This window comes from Macrobrachium rosenbergii, chromosome 10 (genome assembly GCF_040412425.1).
Source record: "Macrobrachium rosenbergii isolate ZJJX-2024 chromosome 10, ASM4041242v1, whole genome shotgun sequence".
Classification (NCBI taxonomy): domain Eukaryota; kingdom Metazoa; phylum Arthropoda; class Malacostraca; order Decapoda; family Palaemonidae; genus Macrobrachium; species Macrobrachium rosenbergii.
This window is the reverse complement of record NC_089750.1, coordinates 67,839,707-67,854,083: the sequence shown is the minus strand read 5'-3', so window position 1 is coordinate 67,854,083 and position 14,377 is coordinate 67,839,707. Positions and strand designations below refer to the sequence as shown.

At 35.8% G+C, this 14,377-nt stretch overlaps 1 protein-coding gene across 1 annotated transcript in view; it reads left to right on the top strand.

Moving 5' to 3' along the window:
• Positions 1–9,851: 9,851 nt before the first annotated feature.
• LOC136842776 (carotenoid isomerooxygenase-like) overlaps positions 9,852–14,377 on the top strand; it is a 27,867-nt gene continuing 23,341 nt past the window's right edge. The window contains exon 1 of the mRNA XM_067110602.1: positions 9,852–9,931. The gene's annotated coding sequence lies outside the window, so the exon portion shown is untranslated. The remainder of the gene's footprint in view (positions 9,932–14,377) is intronic.

Here is a 14,377-nt window from a genome sequence, read left to right as displayed (position 1 = left end):
GACTTTTAAGGTAAAACCATTTCTTGAAACGAGATAATTGAAATGCCCTCAAACTTCTCACGGGCAACTGACGTAAACTTGCCACGGTGTTGGTGATACATTGCATCATCCGGTCGTAGTTTATGCATAAATGGAGCACAGACACTCGGCATAACACGGCTTCTTCTTCTTCTTCTCCTTCTTCCTCTTCTTCTTAGGCATAGGGTTCCGGCGGTCGCGAGAGGCTTCTTGGACGCATCTGCAGTTCGTGGCCGCTGACACGTTCACCTACGTAACCTGACGCAAGGTTGCGTCATTGTTGCTTCTCATCTCGATGACGTCCAATTAATCTCACTGCGAGAGATCCACTCTTAATTGACCTTCTGCGGTTTTCAGTCTGGGTATTAGATCACATTTAAGTTTTTTTTTTTTTTTTTAGAATTTTATTTTTACCTGTGAGGAATGATCCGGTTCAGTACTGTCATTTTATTTTTTAAATTTACTCTGTAATTACCGATATCCATTTCATTCGTCTGATATTATAAGATTTTACTGACTGAATACGTGACTACGTGGCTACGCATGCGCGGTTTCATTCCGTGACAGGCATGAAAGCGCAGTCGCTAATGTATGCTTGCAGTCGCCTCTCTGTGCTAAAAAACGTCCATCATTTGGCAGTTTTCCTAGCTAAATTATGAGCAGATTTCTTTAGATAATGAATCTGAAAGACACGTTCGAAATTAACATAATAGGTAAGCAAATGAATGATTAAATAAACAATGCCTCGTCCATCGACTCTCCAAATATCGGAAAGAAATTCAAGATTGTAAGCAAAACCTCACACTCGTATATCTGACGAGCTTTGTGTTTAGTCTAGAACTAGAAACCTAATATTTTGAGCTCGTCTATGCTGAACTGAAAGCTCAAGTGAATATTTTAGTTCAAAGTTTATCGGCCCTCTGTATGTATGTATGTATGTATGTATGTATGTATGTATGTATGTATGTATGTATGTATGTATGTATGTATGTACCTTTGAGGTAAACTTTTCCTATTTTTTAATTATCCAGAACCACTAGGTCAAAAACAACAAAACTTGTCACAAAGTGTTCGTGAATAAATGAGTATAGATTGTTCAGATTAGGATCAGATACAGTGCAAATAGGGTGGGATCTTCCAAAAATCTCGGTCTCTGTAACTAATGGGCCTGATATGACAAAATTTGAGTGGAAGCATGTCTGGTGTTTTCGGGATCATCACCAACATCATCATAAGTTCTTCTCCATACTCCTATAACCGTGTTGCTATAACCGAAGGCATTAATATCTTCGTTCATCTAATCCATCATCTTTGCCTTCATTCTCATTATGATGAAGACTATCACCATTAATCTTTGGTATCAGTTTCTGAGGTTCTGCTCCTAGACTACTGAAATTGCTCTAATTTACTGTATTTCTTACAAGCAAGGATTATTGGAACTTACGGCTGCCCCTAATTTTGGCGTTTCCGGTCAGTTTCGTCATGAACTAGGTTGAAACAGGACAATGCAATTTCATTATAAAGGCAACTACGATATATCGTATGGCTGATTACAATGTTCATATTTACCAACCTTGATTAATGCATTGATGTAAAATGGCGTCACAACGACTACGGTCATGCTCGCAATTCGTGTCATCTTCGAAGAGAAACAGTGTAAAAAAGAAGCAGCCTAGTTACGGCTAGGATCAGTTCCATCAGGAAAAAGAGAAAAATAATTCGCTTCATAATAGAAGTGTGAATAGTAGAAGAATAATTTTAAGAAATTCATGAATGCTCTTACGAAAAACTAGACCCAATTTGCAAGTTCAGTATAATGACTGATTGGATTCTGTAGATCAGCGTCGCAATAACAAGGCTAACGGACACCTCAGATCAGCAGATAGAAAGATAGATAGATAGATAGATAGATAGACAGATAAAGGAATCAGAGAGAGAGAGAGAGAGAGAGATCATATCAGCAATGACAGCCTGAATAACACCCGCAAACTCGTTTATAACGAATTACAACTGGGCAATGGAATCATCCTTGATCCTGGTCGCGTGAGGCTCGTCATGGGCAAGCGCTTGAAAGCACGATTTTCGTGGTCTAGGAGGCTCTGGGTCCACGTGGTCGACGAGACACGTGGGAGGAAGGATTAATCTCCGGGTTATCGACGCAATTCGATATTCCGTCTTCCATCTCTCTCTCTCTCTCTCTCTCTCTCTCTCTCTCTCTCTCTCTCTCTCTCTCTCTCACACAAATTCATTTATTCATTCTATCTCTCTCTTTCTCTCTGTATGTGTCACAGATCCATTTATTCATGCCCTCTCTCTCTCTCTCTCTCTCTCTCTCTCTCTCTCTCTCTCTCTCTCTCTTTCACAAATTCATTTATTCCTGCTGTCTCCTCTTGCTGCCACTGTGGATTTTCGGTCTGCCTGTTATCCCTTTATTGTGCCTTAATCTGCTTTCTTTTTTTTTTTTACTCTTTTGTCTCCTTTCATTTGTTTGTTTGTTTTGCTTACATCGTTTTCATTGCTTCTTTTGTTTCTATTGGAGCGTTTTATTTTTTTATTTTTAGTGAGACGAGGAAGCCGGAAAGAAATGAAAGATTAGACCTCTGATGACTTGAAGGAAATGAAGCTGTCTTAAAAAGTTGAGGAGAAAAAAAGCCTATGTGTCCTTAGAGGACTTAAATACAATTCAAAATATCTCCAGGAAGATATTATGAATCCCAATTATTCTGGAGAAAGAGGAATATGAGCGAATCCGTAATGAACAATTTGGCAATCGGCGGAAAAATAAATTTAGGTAGGAATGCCTTGAATGAGTGACCTGTTTGATTAAATATCTTACATTACAATGGCACTAATTTGCGTCCATATTTCTCGCTTGGTTTGAACATGTCGGTTTACAGATCTATGAAAGTTCCGCAATGAAGATGATCTATGTGATCACAAGAGACCTTCTATGCTGAATCACTGAAGAAATTTCCTACGAGATAAATGACTGCTTGGATTTCATTTCTACACCACCATTAGAAGCTACTTACCGTGATATAAATGTGAAAATTCTGGTGACGATTCCACCCCTTGCGTATGTGTAGTAAAATGTAATGCCTATAATTAGTCTTACACGGAAGAAACTGGTTGAAATTTGGAAAAACGCACCGCCGAGTGAAAATGTTGCATGTTTTTGTAACAGAAACACTGCAGTTGATCTCATCAAGCTGAATTCATAGAGAATGCTTGAAACTGAGATCAGTTCGATCGCTAATTGTGCTCTGATCATTTATACCAAGAGGAACGTCGGATGTCTGAAAATTGAATAGCCATATTGAGAGCATTTAACCTTCATCTGACCAAACCAACGTCGCAGCATCTGCTCAATACAAGTCGACGTGACAGGGAATAAAAAAAAAAATGTTGTCAGTCACTCTATGGCTAGCTAACTGGAACGGTTTCTACAGCTATCCGAATTCGGGATACCGGATAGCCATATAAGTACCCGCGGACCCAGCCATGGGATATGGGATATGTTAGTGCTTCCAAAAGCTCCTCTGGGTACGCGGGATTGTTAACTACAACGAGATACCGATGGCTAAGGGAGATTGCTTGCGCGATAACTCGACTTTTTCGTATCCAATTGCGCAGCTTGGAGAGTTTCGCTTCCATTGGAAAGACATGGCGCTTGTTTTGCGCCTTAGGAAGAAGAAGAAGAAGAAGAAGAAGAAGAATAAGAAGAAGAAGGAGAAGGAGAAGAAGAAGACGGAGGAAAAATCACAATTGCCTTGATGGTGATGATGATAATAGTGGCGCTGGGGTTACGGAGTTGTCGAGACTGTGGTGACAAGGACAATAGCGTCTCTTTAATTGTAAAAATAATGGCACTTTAATTAAAAACTGACATTTGGGATTATGAAGCTATCGAGACTGTAGAGATGATAGCAATAGCAAAAATGACGTCACTGTAATTGAAAATTAAAACTCGCGTGAAAAACGATTGCAGATGCAGCAATTGCAATGGAATGATGCGGCGTGTTAGTTAACAGTCTATCTATCTATCTATCTGTCTACCCATCCATCAATTTGTCTATATATCTGTCTATCCATCATGAAAGTATAAAGGAAAATAACTCTTACTGATAAGTTATTCTGTTTATGATTATCTACGAACATTTGAATTCTCAGGAAAGTAATAACAACTCATTTTATAAGACCAAGCAATATGATCACGTACTTCAGAGCCATAGCTGTCAAAAAATTAGAGATAGCAATAAAACAGAGATAGAAGATTAGATAAAATGTGAATAATAGTAAGCAGTTATTATTATTATTATTATTATTATTATTATTATTATTATTATTATTATTATTATTATTATTAGCTGAAAAGTGCTTGAAGTTCCTCATTGGACGGGTGGGTACCGTTCTCAGCTAGCTCTCTGTTGGCCCCGCGTTCGATTCTCAGACCGGCCAATGAAGAATAAGAGGAATTTATTTCTGGTGATAGAAATTCATTCCTCGCTATAATGTGGTTCGGATTCCACAATCAGCTGTAGGTTCCGTTGCTAGGTAACCAGTTGGTTCTTAGCCACGTAAAATAAATCTAATCCTTCGGGCCAGCCCTAAGAGAGCTGTTAATCAGCTCAGTGGTCTGGTTAAACTAAAGTATACTTAACTTTTTGAAAAGTGCTTTATTTGTGCGGAATAATCCAGATACCCCTTAACTTGTTGAGTTTTCTCCCCGAGAATAGAATGCCAGTGTGAGATTGACGGCTTGATTGATTGATTGATGGATATACACAGGTGTTGCAACTTCTATGGTCATCGACGCCGAGGCCAATGTATGAAAAAAGAGAGGAGAAAGGATGACCAGAGTGAAAACACGTAGAGAAAAATATGTCAAGAAAAGCAAAAAAAAAAAAAAAAAAGAGTAAATAAATAAAGCAGACGAAAGAAAATACGTAAAATAAAATGCATTCAGATATAACACTCGCCACAATTTCTGTGGTCATCAAACTGAGGCCAACGTATGAAAAAATAAAATACGCGAATAAAAGCAAAAACGAAAAAAGAAGAATAAATAGATACAACAGACGAAAGAAAATATACGTAAAATAAAATCCATTCAAATATATCACTTGTGTGATACCTTCGGCGCTGGTGACGTGGGGCGAGCAGATATACTATAATAGTCACTGATCAATATGGGCTCATCGTCCCGGCTCGACATTATAAGGGCGTACGTCAGATGGACTAACAAGACTGTACACGTTGCTAGGAGACCTTCAGACGACCCTCAGAGGTCATGCGTGGTCATCATTAATAGCAAGGTCCTTCAGATAAACTGAGTATATCTGAAGGGCCTGGATTAACAGGGGGTAGTTGTCATAAGGGACGCGTATATAGTGTACGCTGTTGCGCGAATATCCTCATAAACATAATTGTTATAGAGTACGATGCTTTCTACTGAACTGAATTGAACATAGAGTTTAGGCCAAAGGCCAAGCACTGGGACCTGTAAGGCCATTCAGCGCTGAAATGGAAATTGACGGTCAAGTGTTTGAAAGGTGTAACAGGAGGAAAACCTCGCAGTTGCACTATGAATCAGTTGTTAGGAGAGGGTGGAAAGTAAGATGGAAGAAAGGGAATAACTTTGGTTCTTTCAAGAGTTAAGAAAATCCGAGACATTTTTTGTTTTCAAAGTTTCTTGCTGGAACTTCACCGAATGTACTTATTATTTGTTCGGACACTGAAACTGAACTGTGAGCAATTATGAATTTATAAGAAGAGACATCACGCTGAGGGCTGAGGCCTGTAGACAATTTCATTGGGTGAGAAACAAGCATCAAGAAATAATTCTAAATGTTTGTTGTTAAGGATATATATATATACAGTATATATATATATATATATATATATATATATATATATATATATATATATATATATATATATATATATATATATATATATATATATATACATATACAGTATATATATATAAATATATATATATATATATATATATATATATATATATATATATATATATATATATATATATATACATATAAAATGAGATAGGCAGAACTACTCTCGGTCTTAATCTTTGTGCTCTGGAATTATTGCCCCACTTTTTTTATTAAATACGTAATAATTCTCTGAATCAGCCGCTTGTTGTGCAATTAAATTATATTTTTATTATCTGTACAGATTCCGATATCATAATCTCGTCGTAAATATGAAAAGAACTGCTTCAACGAAGAGAAATGATCGTGTCTGTGGAAGTTCTAGGTTCAAGTCATTCCGTAATGATGTGACGTAAGATTTCTAAAATGAAAAATTGAGAGGAGTAAGTATTTAATTACCTTAAGCAATACTTCCTCTTCTCCTCTCATTATTATTATTATTATTATTATTATTATTATTATTATTATTATTATTATTATTATTATTATTATGTACATCGGTCAGCCCTTAGCAAATATCAGCCTTGAAGAAGGATTTAATTACCTTCAGAAATACTTCTTCTTCTTCTCCTCCTCCTCCTCCTCATTATTATTATTATTATTATTATTATTATTATTATTATTATTATTATTATTATTATTATTATGTGCATCGGCCAGCTCTTAGCAAATATCAGCCTTGAAGAAAAGAGAATTTTAAGAAGAAATTAAAAGATCTTGTGTAAATTCAATTCCATTGACGCTGCTATTCTTTTTAACAGCACCTGCTTAAAAGAGGTCTACTCCCTTCATATATTATTATTATTATTATTATTATTATTATTATTATTATTATTATTATTATTATTATTATTATTATTATTATTATACAAGCCGAAGCGTACGTAACCTTACTCCCCGTTTGATTGTTAAAGAGGTTAATCTACTATAAAAATCCTGTGGTGTTGGCGTACAAGACGTACATAGTACAGAAATAATAATAATAATAATAATAATAATAATAATAATAATAATAATAATAATATATTATTTTTATTATTAACCTCCTGATGTATTTCAACTAGCATAATCTCGATATAATTGCTAATTGAAATGACCATTCAGCTATTATGTAATTAACTAGAGTTATATAAGTTTCCTGGACGCAATTCCCTCTTGCTCATTGATTATAATTGCATTTCGATAACATGGTTTTAATTTACTGAACCGCCATCATTATAGTTTATTTTGTCGTTACAGCAGAAGTAATGGAGAAATGAGGGTAAATGAGGGACTGTATTAATGAATTTCGGCCATTTTAAATTTTCGAGTATTTGCGTAGGCGCATAGGGAGGTATTTATAAAGTTATTCTTTCTCTCAAAAGTATATACTGTATTTCTCTCATAGGCCTACTGGAGGCGGGGGCGGGGGGGCGGGATAGGGGATGGATAGAAGGGGTGGTCGGGGGGGGATGACAGCGTCTAACTCCTGGGAAAGTATAAGACTTCTAAAGAGAGTCAATGAAGAAGTGATACGCTTAGAATGTAACTAGACGGCAATACCCGTATTTTACTGCGGCAATCGGGCAATTTCCATACGTGTACTACGGTAATACCTAGAAACTGCTCAATAGCTCAACCCATATGCCGTCTCCAGGTTACGCCCGTACCTGTTCTCATGGCGACACCCCTTTCTGTCCCAACGCTACGCCCGTAACCACTTACCACTTCGATAACCTTGACTTCTCCAAAGTGCTTGCAAGACGAGCCCTTAACGAACAGGCAACTGGATACGTCACCTTAACGAACTAGCAATTAACCAATAGTCGGATGCTCCGGCGGTTGAATAGCAAATGAAAAGAGACCGGGACAGAGCTATTCACTGGAATATGGATGATGTCAGCCGCAATTACCATTCCATTTATCATTCACGATCGAAGACAAAATAGATTTCGATCGCTGCCCCCGCTTATATATTTGAGCGTCCAGGAACATTTTTTTTTTTTGTGCTTGCGTTGTTCTTCTTCTTCGTCTTCTTTATGTCTTCTCTTCTCCGTCGTTATCTTTTCTTGCTTATGTCTTCTCCTGCCTCTTCGCTTGGCCTATTTTTTATTTTGCTTGAGGTCTTCTTCATTATATCGTCTCTTCCCTGTCTTTATCATTTCTCGCTTTTGTATTCTTTTCCTCTTCGCTCGGCCTATTCTGCGTTGCTTGCGTTCCTCTTCTTTATGCCGTCTCTTCCCCTCGTTATCTTTTCTCGCTTTTGTTTTCTTCTTCTTCTTCGTTGGGCCTAGAAGTTGGTGATGAATTCACAATGGTTGCTTTCAAGTCAAATTCTTCTTTTGCGTTCTGTCCTGTTGTATTTTTGTTCGGGTTTCAAGCATTGTTGCTCTCATTACCTCGCATCTTTGTTGTTACTGTTGTTCTGATGCGACTGTTACTTTCGTTGCCAACTTATTTTAGCAGTTTTGTTGCCGAATCATGGCGTTAGACTCTTCTTCACCATAAGGAATAAATGACTTTTCTCAGAAGATACGTAAAATGAGAAACAATAATGGGACAGGAAAAGATGACTACCAGTCATTTAGATTATTCGGATAGGCCCGAGTTCGAGTCTCCGGCCGGCTGATGAAGCGTTAGAGGAATTTATTTCTGGTGATAGAAATTCATTTCTCGCTATAATGTGGTTCGGATTCCACAATAAGCTGTAGGTCCCGTTGCTAAGTAACCAATTGGTTCTCAGCCACGTAAAATAAGTGTAATCCTTCGGGCCAGCCCTCTCTAGGAGAGCTGTTAATCAGCTCAGTGGTCTGGTAAAACTAAGGTATACTTAACTTTTCGGATGTGGAAAAGGTGATAGTTATCAGACCAGAAGTCATATTTATAAGAGAATAAAACAAGTAAAAACTGCGCCGAAATCGAGTTTCCTGTACATCGTATAATCAAGGAAACCAAAAATAGATCTATCCTTCGGTGGTTTCGGTATAATGCTGTATGAGCCGCGGCCCACGAAACTTTAACCATGGCCCGGTAGTGGCCTGCCCTATAGCGCTGACAGACGCACGATTATGGCTAACTTTAACCTTAAATAAAATAAAGACTACTGAGGCTAGAGGGTTGCAATTTGGTATGTTTGATGATTGGAGGGTGGATGATCAACATTCCAATTTGCAGCCCTATAGCCTTAGTAGTTTTTAAGGTCTGAGGGCGGACAGAAAAAGTGCGGACGGACAAACAAAGTCGGCACAATAGTTTTCTTTTACAGAAATCTAAAAATGAAACACTTAGAAGTTCTGGAGTAAACTCGGGTGAACTCAAAGCCAAGACTGTAGAATGCCAAGGTACAGAGGCTGTTGGGCATAAAGAAAAGCCCCATTTAATTATGGCCATTGTAAGGAGACCATTGCGCTGCCTAAGGTTTGAGAAGACTGGTTATTTGGCCACCACTTGGTGCAAAAACGAGTAAAAATGTAGAACCTGGTACGATTAAGCATCCAGAAATAGAGAGACAGTCCACTCTAATCATCCTGAGATTTTTTGCAGTTTCTCTTTCGTTATTTTCTATTTGTTTTCCAGTTTCCTTTTTACTGCTTCCTCTTTTTATAGCCTTTTGACCTCACGGGTCCCAACCTTTTTTTTTATTTTCTTGAATATTCGCTATACTTTCATGCTGTCTCATCACCTGTTTTGTCATTTTTCTTACATTTCTTGTTCATTCTGCCCATTTCTATTTTTCTACTTCTCCTCCGTGGCTTGATATCCTTTTTTTTTTTATTTTTATCTCCACGCGTCAAGAAAATCCCCCGCGAAGGAAATGAGTCTGTCGCGTGCAAAGGAAGACCTCGGTCACGTGACCCCCAGGTCTTCCAGACCTATATACAAAGGTGGAGGCGGGAGATCGTCCACATTCTAGTGGGAGCCTTCCCCGAGTGAACAGGCTGCCACCACCAGCACTCGCATCTCATTTCGTGATTGATAAGGTAAGTGACATCGTGTAACGACCAGCGTTGAGTGTTGTTTGTTCCGCGGTGGAGGCGAATCGTGACTCGGCTTCTGTAGGTCCAATAAAGGGAAAGAAATACAAAAAATAGCCGAGACTCATCATAGCGAGAACAGAACTTTTTATACATACAGTACATATGTGTATGTATGTATAAAAATATATACAGCCACATATATATATTTTTTTCTTGCTTATCATAGCAAGGACAGAACTCTATATACATATAGACATACATACATATCAACACACAATTAGGTGTGGAACAGAAATAAATTTCTGACTCACATCAGGATCGAACCCAGGTCTGTCAAATAAGACCTGTGTTCGATCTTGATGTGAGTCAGATATTTACATACATACATATATATGTTATATATATGCATGTGTATTTATACACACACACATATATACTGTATATATATACAAATAGTATATGCCATCATGACGGAATATGTTATTTCCTTGAATTAAGTTCGCCGGATTTTTTACAGATATATAAAAAGATTAAAAAAAAAGAGAATAATAAATGAAAGTAAATGTCATACAAAGCGGATCAGCTGTTACGCTGGCAAAATATGAATCATAACGAATTGGCAATTTGCGCCTGAGTCCGCGCGTGTGTTTACGAAACGTTGCTGTTGAAAGTTTACAAAACATGACGCACAATCGCGGTTATATAAGAGCGATGAATATCGTCTCTCGTCGAGAACCAAGCATTGGAATCGTTCTTAAATGGACCCCGATTCAAATAATGTCGCTTATGCAAGTTGATCGCCTACTTGTGTGACGTTCATTTCTTACAAAACGAAATATACTCGAGGATGCGAGATCTCTCATAGATTACTCATATGTAATATAATGCAGAAGGTTATATTATTATTCTGTCATGAAATCAAGTTTGGGGTTCAGGAAGGCATTTCCCCGAGATGTAACCGAGTACCGGGACCTTTCCCTGAAAAAGCGGAACGCCATATCTTAAAAACTAACCATAGAATTTTCTTGAAAATAATCTCACTATGTTTCCCACACCCAAATTCTTGCGTACCTAACCATCCAACCTAACCGAACCTAACCTAGGGGTATGGCAAAAAGACCGGGGCTGGTGCAATACTAGTATACATCTCGGGATTTTGCTTCCAAAAGCTGTCTGCGTATAATGAGAGGAGAATAAACAGAAGTCTACGCACCATTTCAATTGTTTTCGAATGCTAACGATTTTTGATATCAAATCCCTTTTGTTTCCGAACTAAATAGGGGAGAGATTTAACAATTAATGCCAAGATAAATCAAAATGAAAACATTATAGGGTAGAGATATGAAAACTAAAGCTGACAGTAATCAAAATGAAAACTTTAAAGGGTAGAGGCGAGACAATTAAAGCTAAGATAAATCAAAATGAAAACTTAAAAAAAATAACATAATAAAAAATAAGACAAAGTTAATACAATTACATAAAAAATCGAATATTTATTGAGACAGTTAGGCTAAGACACTAGTCATTAAAGTATATAAATATCTATTTGTTATTTTGATGGTCACAGCTTAGATGTCAAAATGGATGCCTATTTAGCCATGTGATGGTACTGACTTTTACGCCTTCACGTTTATTCTGCTGTATGGCCTTTCTTTTTATTTTAATTGTCTTTGCATTAATTTTCACGTTTCATGTCGAATTTAGCATCGAAAACGGTATTTGGCTCCGAGAAGTTGGCATTCGGAAATAAAATAAACAAGGCCATGTTGAGTAGACTTTTCGTTATTCTCTAGGATATGTATGCTGCTTGTTTTATATATATGTATAATTATATATATGTATATGTATATGTATATATACATATATATACATATACACACACATACATATATATATATATATATATATATATATATATATATATATATATATATATATATATATATATATATATATATATATATATATATATATATGTAAAGGCAAATGCCACGAGTGAAAAGTGAATCAACGGAGTGGTTGCTAGGCCCTTCGACACACGGTCCTTTACTAGCAGGCTGATGAAAAACAAAAGTACGGTTACAAGAGAGCTCGTATAATTGACAGATGACATATCACTGATGGTGGGGATTATATATAAGGAAAAGATGCACCGGAATCCAACACAGTGGAAGAATTAGTGGACCTATCAAAACAAAATTAAATCTTTGAGAGGTTTTACAAAGGACTGAGACCAACTGGCTCGAAAGCAGGGGAAGAGTCGTGGCATTTGCCTTTAATAAAAATTCATTATTTCCATATCTTCATGAATCAAGTATATATATATATATATATATATATATATATATATATATATATATATATATATATATATATATATATATATATATATATATATATATATTTGTCTAGTGCGTGCATACATGCAGATAAATTGATTTATACAAATTATGAGTGTGTATGAGAACGTTCGCTTGCTCGGATAAGCATCGAAACATATAAAAGAGTAAGAGAGGCATACATAATTAATTTATGTACACTATGTAAACTTAAGTCATCGACATTGAAATATATATATATATATATATATATATATATATATATATATATATATATATATATATATATATATATATATATATATATATATATATATATATACCATTCTCGCCTTGCTACGACACAGCCCACGAAAGATGAATGAACCGTACATCATATCCCCCGCCTCCTGAGAAGCTCTTCCAGCCTGACAGCTCAGCCTGACAAAAGCAATGAATAAATGACCGAGGAAAGAAATTGGAAAACTGGAACAAAGTCACTGGATCCGGGCTGATCCGCTTTTCTTTTCTAAGGGTTCAAGGGGATATGTTGTGTCCTCCTTCCACCCCTTACCACCCCTTCCACCCCCCCCCGCCTCCAGGACCTACTTTAACCTACTTTTGCTTGTTCGGTCTGTGGCTTCTGCCTGAAGTGGGGTCATTCTTCAAGCATAATTAGTAAAATAATTTTATGCTTTTTGATGTGTTTGGAAGTTGGGAAGATTGGGTGAGGTTTTTGGAATTATCGCCAAACCTTTTACCTTATCCATATGTAGTTTGTCCGTATTATAATATACACACATACATAAATATACACATATATTTATACATATAGATATACACGAATATATGTATATCATATATATATATATATATATATATATATATATATATATATATATATATATCTGTATACACATATGTATATATATATATATATATATATATATATATATATATATATATATATATATATATATATATATATATATATATATATATATATATATATATATATATATACATATATATAAATTTCTGACTCACATCGGGATAGAACCCTGGTCTCTCACATGAAAGGCCAGGGCGCTACCAGTTGACCCACACAGGGTTGGGAAAATGGGTAAAATTTGCAGGTGTGTTAGACAGTAGCTCGCCCAGGAAAAACCTCAGATACAGAAGTATTTAGGTTCAAACTTCATTTAAGACTTGTGAGAGTAAATTGTTAGCGCCCCAGCCTCTCACTTGAGAGACCGGGGTTCGATCCCGATGTAAGTCAGAAATTTATATATGTGAAACACGTGTCGTGTGTCGATTAGTTCCAACATGTATATATATATATATATATATATATATATATATATATAATTATACGTAATTATATACATATACACACACACACACACATAGATACCATATACTGTACATATAAAGTGTGTGATTGTGAATATATCTGTAGTAATGTTATCTCATTTTACACAAGACTTTTCTTCAAACGATCGTGTATAAAGCCACAAGTAAATCTTCAGTATCGGATCCACTGTACCTTGGGAATAACTACAGCTAAGGTACGCCCTTGACGACTGAACGCAACAGGTCTAATGCCACCCATGTATTAGGTTATAATGGTATATATAGATTCTAATCCTACTCAGGGTAAGGCACTCATATATATATATATATATATATATATATATATATATATATATATATATATATATATATATATACTGTATATATATATATATGTGTACTGTACGTATGTATGTATATATGTGTATATATAATATATATATAAACATATATATTTATATATATTATAATATATATATATATATATATATATATATATATATATATATAAATTATATATATATATATATATAATTACATATATATATATATATATATATATATATATATACATACATTCACTAACCTTATTTCATCCGATTATCTCATTCGTAGCTAATTATTCCAAATTACGTTACGTCAAGACCACAGTTTTATGCCTGTCAGGGGCCGTTCACAAGCCTACCGGGCCATGCACTTTGGCAATGACGTAAGTTGGTTAAATATATATCGTAAATATGCTCAAACTTGCAGAGGAAACTTAAGAAAAATAATGCTT